The sequence below is a fragment of the Felis catus genome, chromosome X (assembly GCF_018350175.1).
Source record: "Felis catus isolate Fca126 chromosome X, F.catus_Fca126_mat1.0, whole genome shotgun sequence".
In the NCBI taxonomy this organism is placed as follows: Eukaryota; Metazoa; Chordata; class Mammalia; order Carnivora; family Felidae; genus Felis; species Felis catus.
In genome coordinates this window covers 115,430,987-115,446,498 of record NC_058386.1, presented here as the reverse complement: position 1 = coordinate 115,446,498, position 15,512 = coordinate 115,430,987, and the positions used below count along the sequence as shown (strand labels likewise).

General features: G+C 43.4%; 1 pseudogene; it reads left to right on the top strand.

Moving 5' to 3' along the window:
* The first annotated feature begins 6,177 nt into the window (after positions 1-6,177).
* LOC101086706 lies at positions 6,178-12,076 on the top strand (annotated as a pseudogene).
* The last annotated feature ends 3,436 nt before the right edge of the window (positions 12,077-15,512 follow it).

The following is a 15,512-nucleotide window of genomic DNA, read 5'->3' as shown; positions in this document are numbered from 1 at the left end:
GATTGAACTCAATCTTCAGCCCCTTTCCCCTCCCCGGAGGTCAGGGGGTGGGACTGAAAATTCCAACCCTGGGTTTGCTGGGTTGGTTCCCCTGGCTACCAGCCCCCAAAGTTACATTACCTAGGGGCTCTTCCAAAAGTTACATCATTAACATAACAAAAGACACCTTTGTTGCTCACATCACTTAGGAAATTACAAGGATTCTAGGAGTGCCGTGCTTGGGACCAGACCAAATACACATTTCTTATTATACATCACAATATCACACCTTTTTAGCAAGCTCTTTGCAGTTGGTCTGCACCAAAACAAAAAAGTAAACCGAGAATGAATAAGGTGGAGCCCAGGAAACTGGGGATCGACAGAAGAAAGAAGGGAAGAAGATTCCCCCAGGCAATGGTGAAGGAGAGCCCCCAGGATGGCAGTTGTGGAACTGGCTTAGAGAGCAAGCAGTCCAGATTGGAGTGGGGAAGGTCAGGGTGAAGGACAGGAAGAGGTGGGGGGAAGAGTGAAGGAAGGGAGGAAGGGGTGGAAGAACACCTGATGTGTGTGATTGTAACAAGCGGTTTTTGCGGTCTAAGGAAATTGTAGGGAGCAGTATATAAATAAAACAAAGAAACAGCAAACAAGGGAATTGTTATTCTATGGAGAGTAAACTGGCAGCTATGTACAGTATTTACATAATCAAAATAATGTTTGCACAGATAATACTGATTTTTAATTCATTATTTTTTCAACGTTTATTTATTTTTGAGAAAGAGAGACCGAGTGTGAACAGGGGAGGGGCAGAGAGAGGGAGACTGTTTCCATTTAACAAATTTTACACATCATCCGTTAAGTTGCAACTTATGGAACAAATAAATCAAGTTCCATAAGTTGCAACTTAACGGATGATGTGTAAAATGTCAAAAACAAGTAATAACTGTAGAAGCCTATTACTAAGCAATGTGGAAATATTCCATGCTCCAGACCAAGAAAAAAGCTGAAAAAGGTTAATGTGGTTGCCTCTGGAGAACAGGACTGGAGTAAGGTTGAGGGTAGGGGACTCCTGTTGTTCTTGTCAAGACATGTAACACAATTTACCTTTTTAAACTGTGTGATCTGATTTCTAAAAAAAAAATTTATGGGGGCGTGTGGGTGGCTCAGTCAGTTGAGCCCGGGACTCTCGATTTTGGCTCAGGTGATGATCCCAGGGTCATGGGATCGAGCTCCACGTTGGGCTCTGTGCTGAGTATAGAGCCTGCTTAAAATTCTCTCTCTCCTTCCGCCCCTCTCCCCCACTTACTCTCTCTCTAATATTAAAAAAAAAATTATGAAACAAACGGGAGCACCTAACATTGTACACAACAACCTTTTACTACCGGATGAATGATGGACGTGTTTCCCACTGTAGCGAGCGAGCAGCACCCACGTCACCTGTTACCTCTACCACTGAAAGAACCACCTAATGACCTCGCTTAGGAACTTGAGTTCGAATTCTGACTGTCAGGCACCAGCTACAAGATTAGGACCTCAAAACAACTCTCTGAGCCTCCGTTTCCTCAGCTGTAAAATGCAGGTAATACTGTCATTCTTAAAAGGTTGTGCGGAAGGAAGGAGTTACTAGTGAAAGCGAAGGTACCAATGCGATGCTCTGCCATAAAGGACCTCAAAGGCTCCCATTACCTTTAAAATGGAGTCGGGCTCCTTTGGCGTTTCTGCCAGGCTCAGTCAGTAGAACACAGAACTCTTGATCTCAGGGTCGTGGTCTCGAGCCCCACGTTGCCAGTGGAGCTTCCTTAAAAAAATTTTTTTAAACATTTGTCATAAATAAATAAAATGAAGTCAGACTCCTTCAAAGAACTCCACAGTCTACACTCGGCCCTCTTCATTGTACCCTGCACCTCAATCCTACAGGCATCTTACAATCCAGCTTTATCAGACTGTGCCATTCCCCACGCGCTTTCACATGCCTGCCTTTTTGCTCCCTAACCTTCCACCTGGAATGCCTCCTCTCACCTCCTGATTCTCCCCGCCCCCACCTCACTATATCCACCTGTAGCCGTCCTGCCCGTTCCTCATTGCCCAGCTCAAATCACACTTCCTTTTGCTGACTTCCCTAGATTTTACCAGTCACGTGCCATCTACCCATCCCCTATACTCCCCCTGGGCTCTGTATTCCATTTTACCACAGTTCTCTGTACACACCTGCTGTTCCTTCCAGACCACTGCTTTTTAGAGTGTAGATCAGCATCACCTGGAGTTCTTGGTCGCAATTCAGACTCCGGGGCTCCACTTCAACCCTGTGGAATCAGAAGCTCTGCCATTGAGTGCCAAAAATCTGCATTTTCACAAGCTCTCCAGGCAATTCTTAGGCCTAATAAAGTTCTGGAACATTTGCCCAAGACTGAGACACCCCTCCAAAAGAATCACGCCTCACTCTTCTGTGGATTCGTTCTCCCTTCATATCTGTTGCCCATGATATAGGAATCCTTCAGTAAAGGCTTTAAACCTAATTTAATGTGGGCACCAGGGCATCTTGGAACGGAAGCCATGGCTGCAATTTTCTTTTTTTTTTTTAAATTTTTTTTTCAACGTTTATTTATTTTTGGGACAGAGAGAGACAGAGCATGAACGGGGGAGGGGGAGAGAGAGAGGGAGACACAGAATCGGAAACAGGCTCCAGGCTCCGAGCCGTCAGCCCAGAGCCGGACGCGGGGCTCGAACTCACGGACCGCGAGATCGTGACCTGGCTGAAGTCGGACGCTTAACTGACTGCGCCACCCAGGCGCCCCATGGCTGCAATTTTCAAGAGTTCCACAACACCTTCTACAGGTTTGCTTTCAGTGAATTTTACTTTGAAGACAAGGGAAAGCACTCAGAGATCTCAAGGATTTCAAAATGCATCATTCTCCTTTCTCTCCACATTTCCAAATCCACTCTTGAGTTTCCAGAAATGTATAATAAAAGGTATAGCTTTTAATAACTACTACACTAGAAAAAGAACTGTCTGTAGCAGTTCTTAATCAGAGTGAGAATAATGTTCTTACGCTTCATCCCTGCAGCTTTTAATATCTGTACACTATATTTAATCATCTGGGCCCCTTAATTTACTGACATTTAAATGATCTCAAATTAGATTTCCCGGAGCACTGTTCCAAATAAGTAACTTTTTAAGATAATGCAGGGTCTTATTAGTTACGAATCGTGCCACGGGTTGCCAAACTGGTTGCATTTTCTACACCTTCCTGAAAAATTACCCCGTTTCTATGTAAAGAATGTTGTCAGTGTGGTCAGAGTGTGTAAGTACGTAACCATCTGAGTTTCTACATTTTAGCCAGAATAACATGAAAAAAGTATAACAATAGATGAGAGGCTTCTTTCTCATCCTTTGTGCAAAGCAGGTTCAACCTTTAAACACTTTATAATATTTTTCTATCTCTACTGTATTACTTGCACGTGTGTCATTGCATTTGGTCCTCAAAACATCCTGCGAAGCTTCATAGAGTTGCTATTATTTATTCAGCTTTACAGATGAAGAAAACGGTTTTCAGGGAAGTCGTGCAATTTCGCCCAAAGCATACCATTAGAGCTTAAACCCAAATCTTCTGACAGTAAAAAGCATGTTCGTTTGACTGTATCAGAGTTTCTGAAACCTTTTGGACTGCCACAGTTAGGACATATATCCCTAAGCTCTAACTACTCACTTCTCCTCACCGCTCAAGACACCACTGATTATGTAACTGACAAGCTGTAGCCACTCCAGCTCCCTACAAGTGCCTTTAAGAGATGGTGAGATCACACAGTACAGGCAGCCTCTACTTCATACACATACAAAGCCAGGCCTCCCTAGACTCCCAATTGGAAATGGATGGCAGAGTACAAGTGCCCTCTTTGTGACATGCGAAGCCTCCAGCCTTATCGCCGTCCCTAGCATACACAAGGCCTGGCCTGCATAGGAGGTACCTCCAGTGGCGATGGTGCTCAATTATTTAAGGAATGCACTAGAGATTACACGTTCCCTCAAAACTTGGGGATTTGGCTGAATTGAAAGCTCATCGGGATTGAATGCATTAACTACTCAAAAAGAAGCCCCGTGTCACCCTATATTACTCCAAGCACAGTGACCAGAACTAAGGACATAGTAGTCACAAGCCAAGTACAAAGACTTCAAGAAAACCACCTGGAGGTCGTGACGTATATCTCCTGGAGAACATAGGAGCTGGTTCCTCCTGTCACCTGGAAGTCTAAAGATGAAAGACAGGGTAGCGTGGGCTCTAGGGGGATCTGCTGGCATGGCCAGAGTTTAATGGGAAAAGGTGTTTTCCACAGTGAACAAGAAACACTGGGGAAGGTCGATGGGTGTGAGCCACCCTGAAACAACCCAACCCAAGAGATCTGGCTACCAAGGCAGGGGTATCTCCAAAGAAAATGAGCATTGGGTGTACTGCCAGAAGCAGGAGGAGAGTGGTGGGAGGAGTCAAAAGTAGTCAATTCTGAGGATGTGTCACCCAGGCAAAGATGGTGCAGTGCAATGTCACCGTGGCGGGTAACTCCAGAGAGTCCTTAAAAGCACTTCACAAGCAAAAGAGGCAGCACTGGGAGCGTGCACCAGACCCAGAGCGTGCCAATGCAGGATTCACACTGCACCACTCAAGTAGGATCTCATCCATTTCCTTCCATCCATCAGATCTAGAGGCCCAAGTGAAGCCAGAAACAGCATCATGGGTGGAAGAGTAGGAGGGCAAGAGCTGAAAGGCATGGAAGAAAGACTGTGCCCCTTTGGTGGACTCCATGACATGCTGCCCATCTCCTCATGCGGGAATGCAGGACCCACTCCCCTACCCCTGCAGTGCCGCCACTTGACAGCCCTCAGTTCTCAGCCCCTTTAGGAGAGTGCCTCAGCTGAAAAAAAGCCACCTTGCCTCGGGTCACGTGCTCTTTCAAGGGTGGCCCTCGTGCGATGGCTGATCAAGGCAGGGTATAAAGGCCTGGTCCCCTCACCCAACTCAGGACAACTCTGAAGGGTCATCTCCGCTTCAGAGCTCCCCAGAACGTTGGCCAAAACCACTGCAATGCATTGCAGCTCAACTTTTTCCCCTACCCAATCCTGCATCTCTCCCCTCCTTTCCTATCCACAGGTGCTGATCCCAAGAGCACCCTCGCAGACTCTGCTTCCCAGGAACACAACCTGCAACAGCTCCAACTTCGCTATTTGGAAGCTTCTGAGGCCAGAGAGCAGCTTCAAATTGAAAGAGACTCAAGTTCTGATTTTTATCCGACTGAGCTTTTTAATCCCTAAGATTGAGATTGTTCATTAAAAACTATACATGACTGAAAAAGTGATGGAATCTGCCAAAGATTCTGTACAAGAGCAAGAAGGGGGAACTTATGGAATGGATTTGAAAGTCACTCGTGACAGGGGCGCCCGGGTGGCTCAGTCAGTTGAGCCACCGATTCTTGATTTCAGCTCAAGTCATGATCCCAGGGTCGTGGGATCAAGCCCCTGCTTAATATTCTCTCTCTCTCCCTCTGCCCCTCTCCCCTGCCTGTATGTTCTCTCTCTCTCTCTCTCTCTCTCTCTCTCTCTCTCTCTCTCTCTCTGAAAAATAAACTAAGAAGAAAGAAAGTCACTTGCGACAAATTAATTTCATAATTTCACCCCACTGAGTCCAGCCTGGTTAATAAGCTAGTTATATAAATCTCATACCACAGTTTTCCTGGTGTCAGAGCTTCGTTCTCCCCTAGTATCCAGTTTGGGACGTGATTGCTGTTACCTCTAAATCTGTCTGTCTCCTAGGAGGCCATACAGTGATTCCAGTGATGCTTCCAGAACTCCAAATGTGTTTGCCACTCATTTGGATGAACTTTCACAGGGTTTGTTGGTTAGTTCATTTGTTTCTCCTCAATGGTGGGAACTCTTTATTCTGTGAACCCATTTTTGATTTGGGGGTATATATAAAAGTGACCCAACCAAACCACTGAATCAGGTAGGTAATAATGTCCTCAGCCCAAGATATTTTTTATTTTGTTTTTTTTTAATTTTTTTAATGTTTGTTTATTTTTGAAGGAGAGAGAGAGACAGAGTGTGAGTGGGGGAGGGGCAGAGAGCATGAGACACAGAATCTGAAGCAGGCTCCAGGCTCTGAGCTGTCAGCACAGAGCTTGATGTGGGGCTCAAACTCACAAACCACAAGATCATGACCTGGGCCACAGTTGGACGCTTAACCGACTGAGGCACCCAGGCGCCCCTATTTTAAAGTAAAGTTATAAGAAAAATGTCTTCATTCAGCTGGATGACTGCCTCTACAAGCAAAAAGAATTCTGGACATATTTTGAGCAATGGCAGGATCTTTAGGATGAAGTGAATATTTGTATATGTCTAAGTTCTGCTATGTTTATTTTCTGGGCGTCATGTATCTTGAATTGTCGATTGCACTACTATTTGTAGATAACTCATGAAGGCTCTGAAGATGAGAGGGGATCCCCTGGTGCTGGGTACTGGCAGTGATGCCAGAAGAATAGCAAAATATTCAAGGCAAAGAGCCTCACACCAGGTTCTATATCAGGTAGCCTCTGTTAGTTATGAAATTGCCAAAACCAGACATTCGGAAAACTATTATACTTATGCTATTGGAACACATAAAATATCACCCCGTTCCCACCCCCATCACATATACTTGTATTTCAAAATACAGAAAAACTTCATAGAAAGCACAACTGACATTTGATTCACTAATTAACAAAATGGGATTTAGGCTGGAAATCATTTTTAGCAAGCGTAGAGCATAAGCCTCAGCAAACCAGCCGCCTTGTGCTCTGAGGGCCAGAAGGGAGTGGGAAGAATTTGATGAGCTGACAGCTGGTTGCTTTCGCCAGTCTTTCCCATGGAGGACCTAGAAGATCTAAACGTGATCCATCTTATTATGGCCTTCAAATATCAGCCCAATATATACACAAGTTAAAAACATATACAAGCGTGCACCTCTACCCTGACTACATAACGTTTACATTAGGGTGGATCCAATAGCTGAGATCAAGGGTATGCATCTACTAGAAAAAGAAAATAGGCATGGGGGAAAGAAGACAGTACAAATTTTTAATATCTCAGTCTTAGTTTGGAGCTTGGGGTATGAGAACTCTGACATCACAATAAGAAAAATCAATACAGAGGCAGCAAGATGGACACAGGATTCTGGAACAAGTGCAGAAAAGGACAGTCGGTTCAGCAACAAACAGAAGAAGCTACTGAAGCAGCTGAAATTTGCAGCATGCCTGGAAAAAAAGGTGGATATGAGCAAAGTAAATTTGGAGGTTATAAAGCCTTGGGTAACAAAACGAGTAATAGAAATCCGTGGGTTTGAGGATGATGTTGTGATTGAGTTTATATTCAATGATCTGGAAGTGAAGAATCCAGTCTCAAAAATCATGCAAATCAACCTGACTGGGCTTTTGAATGGAAAAAATGCCAGAGAATTTATGGGAGAACTGTGGCCCCAGCTCTTAAGTGCACAAGAAAACATTGCCGGAATCCCTTCTGCTTCTCTAGAACTGAAGAAAGAAGAAATAAAACAGAGACAAATTAAAGAAGAAAAGTTGGCATCTTTGAAAAAGCAAGATGAATACAAGGATAAGAGGGATAAGGAAGAAAAAGCAGCAGAGAAAAAAAGGGAGAGGTCTGGAAGCCCAAGAAGATGCAAATTCAGGTCTCCTTCCCCTAGAAGATGAGTTTCCCCTGTCAGGAGAGAGAGAAAGCGCAGTTATTCTCAGTGTCCCCACCACAGAACCAAGAGCCAGAGTCCTTCCCCTGCTCCAGAAAAGAAGGAAAAAACTCCAGAGCTCCCAGAACCATCAGTGAAAGTAAAAGGACCTTCAGTACAAGAGGCCATTTCTACTAGTAACATCCTGAAAGTTCCCAAACCTGAACCTGTACCAGAGTCTAAAGAATCTTCTCTGGAGAAAAACTCCAAAAAAGAAAGAGAAGGAGAAACCTGACCAAGATCTCAGTCACATTCAAAATCAAGATCCCAGACACCGTCTGCTCTCCTTCTCATACTCAACCTAGACAGTGTCATAGATCCCGATCAGGATCAAACTCACCTCGAAGGTGGCCATCTCCTCGAAGAAGAACTCCACCAAGAGGAGTGCCGCCTCCACCCAGGTATAGGAGGAGTAGATCTCCAGTGAGGCGAAGGCGTTCGTTCATCAGCATCCTTGTCTGGAAGTAGTTCATCATACTTTTCATCTGGTTTCTGGTCACCGCCAAAGAATCCTCCTGAGAGGACATCCAGCCCCCCTCAAAAAAGTGGTAGGCTATCTCCTTCAGGAAGTCCTCTGAGGTGAAGGCATAGGCCATCACCTCCAGCAGCTCCACCACCTAAAACTCATCATTCCCAAACACCTCAGCAGTCAAACCGTACAAGAAAAAGTCCTGGTTCTGTCTCTCCAGGGAGAACTTCAGCGACAAAACACAAAGGTACCAAGAAAACACAAAGGTACCAAGAAAAAAGACTCCCCTTCAGCAGCACCTAAGCCTAGAAAAGTAGAGTTACCTGAATTGGAAGAAAATAAATGTGGCAAAATAGCTGTAGCAGATTCTGTGCAGCAGAAACATCAGTACAGATGACAGAACCAGCAGTATTCATCTGATTCTCGTTCCTCTTCTTCCTCAGAAGATGAGTGACCCAAGAGGGCCCATGGGAAGAATAGTGAGGTAGGCAGGTGGTGGAGACATTCCCCTTCTGGGAGTACCTCTCCATCACCTTGAAAGCACCAGAAAGAGACTTCTCCTCGTGGTAGATGGAGGGGGAGCCCCTTCCCACCATCCACCAGAAGGCTCCGTTCTCCTTCGCCTGCCCCTCCTCTTCATAGGCGCAGGTCTCCCATGCCGCCACCTCGACGACGGACTCCTTTTCTCCACCCCCCCTCCCACCATCAGCACTCACCTTCCCCAAGAAGATACTCTCCTCCAGTACAGCAGAGATACTCTCCTTCTCTGCCTCCAAAGGGAAAAATGGCTTCACCCCCTCCCCTCCTAAATGCAGGAAATTGCCGTCTTCACCACCAAACTGTCAGGTCTCCCATTCTCCACCTCCCGAAGAAGCTCCCCAGTCACCAAGAGACATTCGCCTTCATTATCATAAAAGCATAGGAAAGTGTCTTCCCTGAGGTAATCTACCTCGGAGCCCCAGTCACCACAACCAAACAAACGGCATTCGGCATTCGTCCTCACCATGGCCTCGAGCTCCTCAGACTTCCTCAAGTCCTCCACCCATTCAAAGAGGAGCATCATCATCAGCCCAAAGAAGGCAGTCCCCATCTCCACATATGAGGCCCGTTAGGAGCGTCTCCAGAACTCTGAAAAACCTCCCTCACCAAGCCCTCAGTCTGTAAGGAAGGTCTCACCCTCCTGATTTGTCTCAAGATCTCCTGAGCCAGCAGTTAGAAAACCCCAGCACCTCAGTCTCCTGTCCAGTCTGTCACCCTCTACCAACTGGTCACCAGCAGTACTGGTCAAAAAGGCTAAAAGGCCAACACCAAGCCCATCTCTGGCGAGGAACTCGGACCCCAAAGGAGGTGGAAAGAAAAAGAAGAAAAAGAGGGACAAGAAACACAAGAAGGATAAACACAAGAAGCACAAAACACAGGAAGGAAAAGGCCGTGGCCTCAGCCACTGCAGCTGCGGCTGCTGTAACCCCTGCAGCCATTGCTGCTCCCACAACCACAACAGCACAGCAGGAATCAGAGGCAGAGCCTGAGCCTAAGAAGGAGACCAAAAGTGAGCCCAAAGACAACCTCGATGACTTAGAAAACCACCTGCGCGAAAAGGTGCTAGGCCGATGCGGAAGGCTCAAGTGTCCCCACAGTCTTAGGTGGGAATGTGTGTCACGATGTACATTTTATTCGGTTTGTATGCAATTCAATTTCAAAATTGTAGAGTGTGTTTGAGCTTTAAACTATATAACATTTGTTGTAATAATTGCTAGATTGAAGTTCACTGTATAAAAAAAGGGCACGGATTTACACTGTGAAAAGTGTCCACAGTGTGTTAGTGACATTCTTTCGTTGACAGCTGACATAAATTCATTTACAGTGAAATATTTTAGCCAAAAAAAAATCCCCTTTTTTAAAAATGGGGTTTAAATATTGTTGGCATTCTTATGGTTAAAGGCCTTGGCTATTCCCAGAGGTTTTTCTTTCTTTTCATTTTTTTCTTTATTTTTTTCTTATTTGAATCTTAGCACCCATTTAAGTTATAATGCTTCCAACCTTATATGGTTTGCAAGCTAGCCCAGACCACTGTTGAACTACCACAGAAGTATAAACGACTATTTTAATGCCACAATCTTTCCTGTTGCCTGTGGAGTCCCTGGTGAAATGAATCCGGATTTGAGCTCTAGGATGAGACGGAAAATGAAAGCATGTTGTTTGCCAAGACACTGTGGGTTTATATGGATGTGTTACAAGTTGGTTTGGAACACTGCAATTTCATTCTATTCTGTTGTGGGTTTTTTTTTGTAAAGGCAATTAACTAGTTCCAGGAAGGATCCTTCAGTTATATAAAAGTTTGTTTTATGAAATGTCACAGCTCCATTCATAATTTTGTCTTGGTCTTCCAACTGGTATATACAACTTTCAGAGCTCTCATATTTGGAAGGCTGGAAGGGCCCAGACTTTGAAATAGTGTGCTGTTTTCACTGTTTCTGTTTTGTTTTGTTGTTGTTTTTAAACTAAAGCTATATAAAGCTTGTGGATTAAACAGAGTAAATTTCTAAGTTAAAAAAAGAAGAAAAATCGATACAGTTCTGTTTTCTTTTACAAAGCAAACAGCAAGCAACAGAGCAACTGTGTTTGGCCTGGCACAGAGTTGAACACTGCAGGGAATAGAGAGAGAAATGAATGAGACATGGACTGTGGCCCTGAAAAACTCACGCTGCAGAGAGGGAAGTAGACACATAAATAATTACAGAATAGTGTGATACATGGACGAATGGCCCCATAATAGCAGTTGTCACTACTATATTTAGTAAGGAATTAGTGGGGCCATGTTGTAGGTACACCATTGACATCACCATCTCATAACTAAGATTGTTCTATTTTGTGTCTATCCATTCCTTTCCTGAATTACTCCTCAATGAACCACTCCTAGACTCTCAAAGTGTTCAGTTTCATTAGAGGACCACATCATTTTATAAAGCAAAGTATGATATAATATTAATTTTTAAATATCCATATGTAATATATAATATTAATTTTTAAATCTCCATATGTAATACAAAGCTTCATAAGAGACTTCAAAGATACTCTTACATTAGCTAGATATAGAAACTTCTGAAACAAACTACCGTGGAAATGAATAGATTTTGGTACAGAAATAACTGGAGGAAGCTGTTTGTTTCTACCAAAAATGTGACATTGTTACATCAACCCACCCAGTCTCCCAGGGATTCCAAAAAGTGGCTAAAGTGTCAGAGTATGTATGCCATTACCTCTTACTATTTCTGTATCAAAGAAATGAGTTCGGTATTTCAATTATATTCTTCCCTGTGGGGCAGGATAGCTAATGTATTATTTATTTAACAAAGGAATTAAAATTAAAATGCTAGCACTTCAATAATTTTGCCTAATTTCTCATCAATGAAAATAAAAAATAAAATTTGCAAGAAGTGAAACACATGTAGGTCTTAACCGTTTAACTCTCCCAATTCAGCTATCTATCAAACTTTTGATCAAAAAATGTCCCTTTGGATGGCCAGTTCTAAATAACAAATTTATTTGATTGCACCTAAAGAAAATCACAATCTTAATCAAAAACTTATTACGTGACATTTCTGAAAGGTAATTCTTATTGGAGACTTCAACAGAAACATTTGGAGGGGAGTGAACATTCCTGTATGTAGTTGCACATAAATCTGAGTGAACATTTTTAACAGAAACTCACTAGGGTAGAAGTAGTGGGCACTTGTTGCAAACTCACGTAAGTGCTTTTTTTGATATGATATGTAATGACGGTAAAAAATACATGAACCTGTATAGAGTTGTTGGATAACTATACCTGCAACTAATGTAACAGTTTGTGTCAATTATACTCAAATTAAAAAGGGGGTGGGGCATAGATGGCTCAGTCGGTTGAGTGTCCCCCTTCAGCTCAGGTCATGATCTCATAGTTTGTGGGTTCAAACCCCATATAAGGCTCTGTGCTGACAGCTCAAAGCCTGGAGCCTGCTTGGATTCTGTCTCTCCCTCTCTCTCTGTCCCTCCCCTGCTCATGCTCTGTTTCTCTCTCAAAAATAAATAAATAATAATAATAATAATAATAATAATAATAAACATTTAGAAAAACACATGAGCCTTATTTCCAAGCCCTCGTCATGAAGAGAAACTGACAGAATCCCCTTATACCCTACCCCACAGTTCTAGAGCCCAGTCTGAACAAGATGCTAACATAGTTAACCTAGGAACCTCCAGGGCAACACTACTGTTCCATAGCTCCCAACGTGGTTGTGAAAGCTGCTTACAAGTTTGCTCTAACCGCTGTAGCATGTAAGCAATCCATTTCCTACCCAGCTCTACACACACCTGGCTTAAACAGACAATACAAGGGAGTGTGGAAGGATGATGGATCCAATCCTTCCCAAGATTTCATAGAGCATGCGTTGAATACAGTTGACATCTAGCCCTGCAAAGCTCCTTTGAAAATCACATCCACAGCATGGATTCAGGCCACCTCCACCTTCACCCACAATGTAGGGGCACCCTTACTTTTATCTTCAATCTCTGTTCTGATCTGCTTCACAACCTACCTTTTATTCAGTGTCCTAAGCAATCCTTTTCATCCTAACATTGACCCTTATGACTTGTTATGCTATTTACAGCCTCACCTCACATCTTGGACCTAAAACTTCATACTGTTTTTCCAACACTGAAGTCTTGGTTGTGCTTTTCTCAGCTATGATTTGGCTATACCCTCTGATTCTACTTCAGAAGCTCTGGGTACCAACCTGGTTTATCTTGGCCCAAACTGTCACATGTGGAAGCCCCCCAAGTGAAACATGGGAGAGACAACCATCACTGAGGGCCAAGAAAAAGTGGACAATTTGTATGTAACATGCATACATTTGTGCAAACAAAATACACTTGTATCATGCATTGGGGCTCACACTCTATTACAGTATGGCTTTATGTAACAAAGAACGTTTTCTAGAAAGCAATTCCGAAACATTATTTTCCAAAGCCTTCTTAGGATGAACAAAGAACACCGTGGCCTGCCTACCTTACTTATTCCGCTTTTCCAATGGAAGAGAAATTCAATAATAATTAAGCAAGCTCTGTTAAATGGGGAATACTTTTTCCCCACTTCTGATTTCAGTGTGGAAGGATTTTCCCTAAGTACATTCCTGGTCACCTGCTCTTTTTCCAATCCTTTACTCAGTCTGCCTTGGAGAGGAAGAGTGATTTATCCAATTGGTCAGTTTGGAAAGATCAAGCTTAGCTCTGGCCTCCTTCTCTTTGCTTCTATCTTCTGTCTGCTACTCCAGGAAGTCTGCCTCTATGAGAGGCTTAGGGGAGCTTTTCCAGCTTTGTGCTGCTGCGACTGGGTGAGCAGACTTGCCTACTTCAGGGTTCTGTATTAGCAAGCCCAGTTAGCTAACAGACCCAAGGCCACATGCTCCAAGCCTCTAAAGGTTCAAAAGATGATGATCTGAGTCCACATGTCATTTCTTTGCTTTCTCGAATTGTTCCAAACCTGGTTGGGAAGAAGGGTGTCCCCTCAGTAATTCCAGTAAACACCACTACATAAGACTAAGGATTTTGCTTGTTTTCTCAGCTATGTGTATCTAGCAGAGTAGGTCAGTCAATAAGTTTATTGGCCAGTGAAATGCGAGGGGAAAGGTACTGGGAGGCTTCTGAGAAAGACTTCTTCACCCTTGAAAAGAGACACAAGAAAGGGAAGTTGTCTCCTCAGACTTTTGGGTAGTGCCTTGTGAGGCTGCTTTTTGTAGAGCCACTGAAGCCACCTTTCCACCATGAGAAGGTAAGTCTGAGGCTGACGATGGTCAAATGTACATAAGTGGAAAGAACCCGGGTCCTTGACAGTATTGCTAAATCACTGATTTAACCAATGCTATAACCACTCTGCTTCTGGACTCTGTGTAATATGCAATAAGAAATCTCCTTATGGGGTGCCTGGGTGGCTCAGTCGGTTAAGCATCCAACTTCGGCTCAGGTCATGATCTTGCAGTTCATGAGTTCGAGCCTCGCTTCAAGCTTTGTGCTGGTGGCTCAGAGCCTGGAGCCTGCTTCAGATTCTGTGTCTCCCTCTCTCTCTGCCCCTTCCCTGCTTGTGCTGTGTTTCTCTCTCTCTCTCTCTCTCTCTCTCTCTCTCTCTCTCTGTCTCAAAAATAAATAAACATTAAAAAAATTATTAAAAAAATATATCTCCTTATGGTTTAAGGTAGTTTGAATCAGGCCTTCTGTTGCTTGATTTAAAAGCCTCCTAACTTATAGAACCATGAAAAGGACAGTTGCTGCTTAGACTCCATTGAGGAGAGACAGGAATACACATGTGTACATGAAGAGATTAGACAAATTCGGGTATTGATGCAAGCTCTGAGGAAAACAAAAATGGGGTGCTGTGGAGAGTGACTGGAAGGGCTGCTTTAACTTACGTGGTCAGGGAAGGCTTGTCTAAGGAGGGGGAAATGCTTGTCTTGAGACGTGAATGATGAGAAGGAGTCACCCATATGAAAAAATGAAGAATAATGCATACCAAGTAGAAAGAACAGCAAGTTGAAAGGCCCTGAGGTGGAAATATTGGCATGTTGGACAGTGAAGGAGAAAGCTAGTGTGGCTGGAACAAAGTAAATGGGGGGGGCAGCAGAAGATGAGGTGAGCATGTTAGGCAGAGGTCAGACCATGGAAAGCCTTTGGAAGAAAGGCCAGAAAGAGAGAATGGACACTCCTTTGGTTGTGAATGAGATATGCTTAAAAAATTTTAAGTGGTAGAGTGGTATATCTGATTTATGTTTTAAGACATTCATTTTGCTATGTGTAGGATGAACTTCATGGGAGGGAAGGTCATGTGAGGAGACAAGGACACTAATTTTGAGGCTATTGCAATAACTCAGGCAAGAGACCTGATGGCTTGGACTATGGGAGTAAGAGTGAAGATAATGAGAAGCAATTGAATTTAGAATATATTTTGCAGATAGAGAGAAGTCACAAGACTTATATAGATGGGTTGAATGTGACATATAAGGAGAAAAGGGAAATTCAAGGCTGATTCCTAAGTTTTTAGCCTGAGCAATTGAGTAGATTGTGAAGTCATTTTGTAGGATGAAAAGCCTTGTTGGGGTGCATTTGTGGTGAGGGGATCAATAGTAGGGTTTCAGTAAATATTTACAGGATGAAAGATTAAATATTTTAATAATGAAGCTTTATTATATAAACACATTTGGGAGGAAGTTACGTACATACCTACTATAACCCTTAGAGTATGAGTAATCATATTTGGATTGTATCACATGCATATTTTA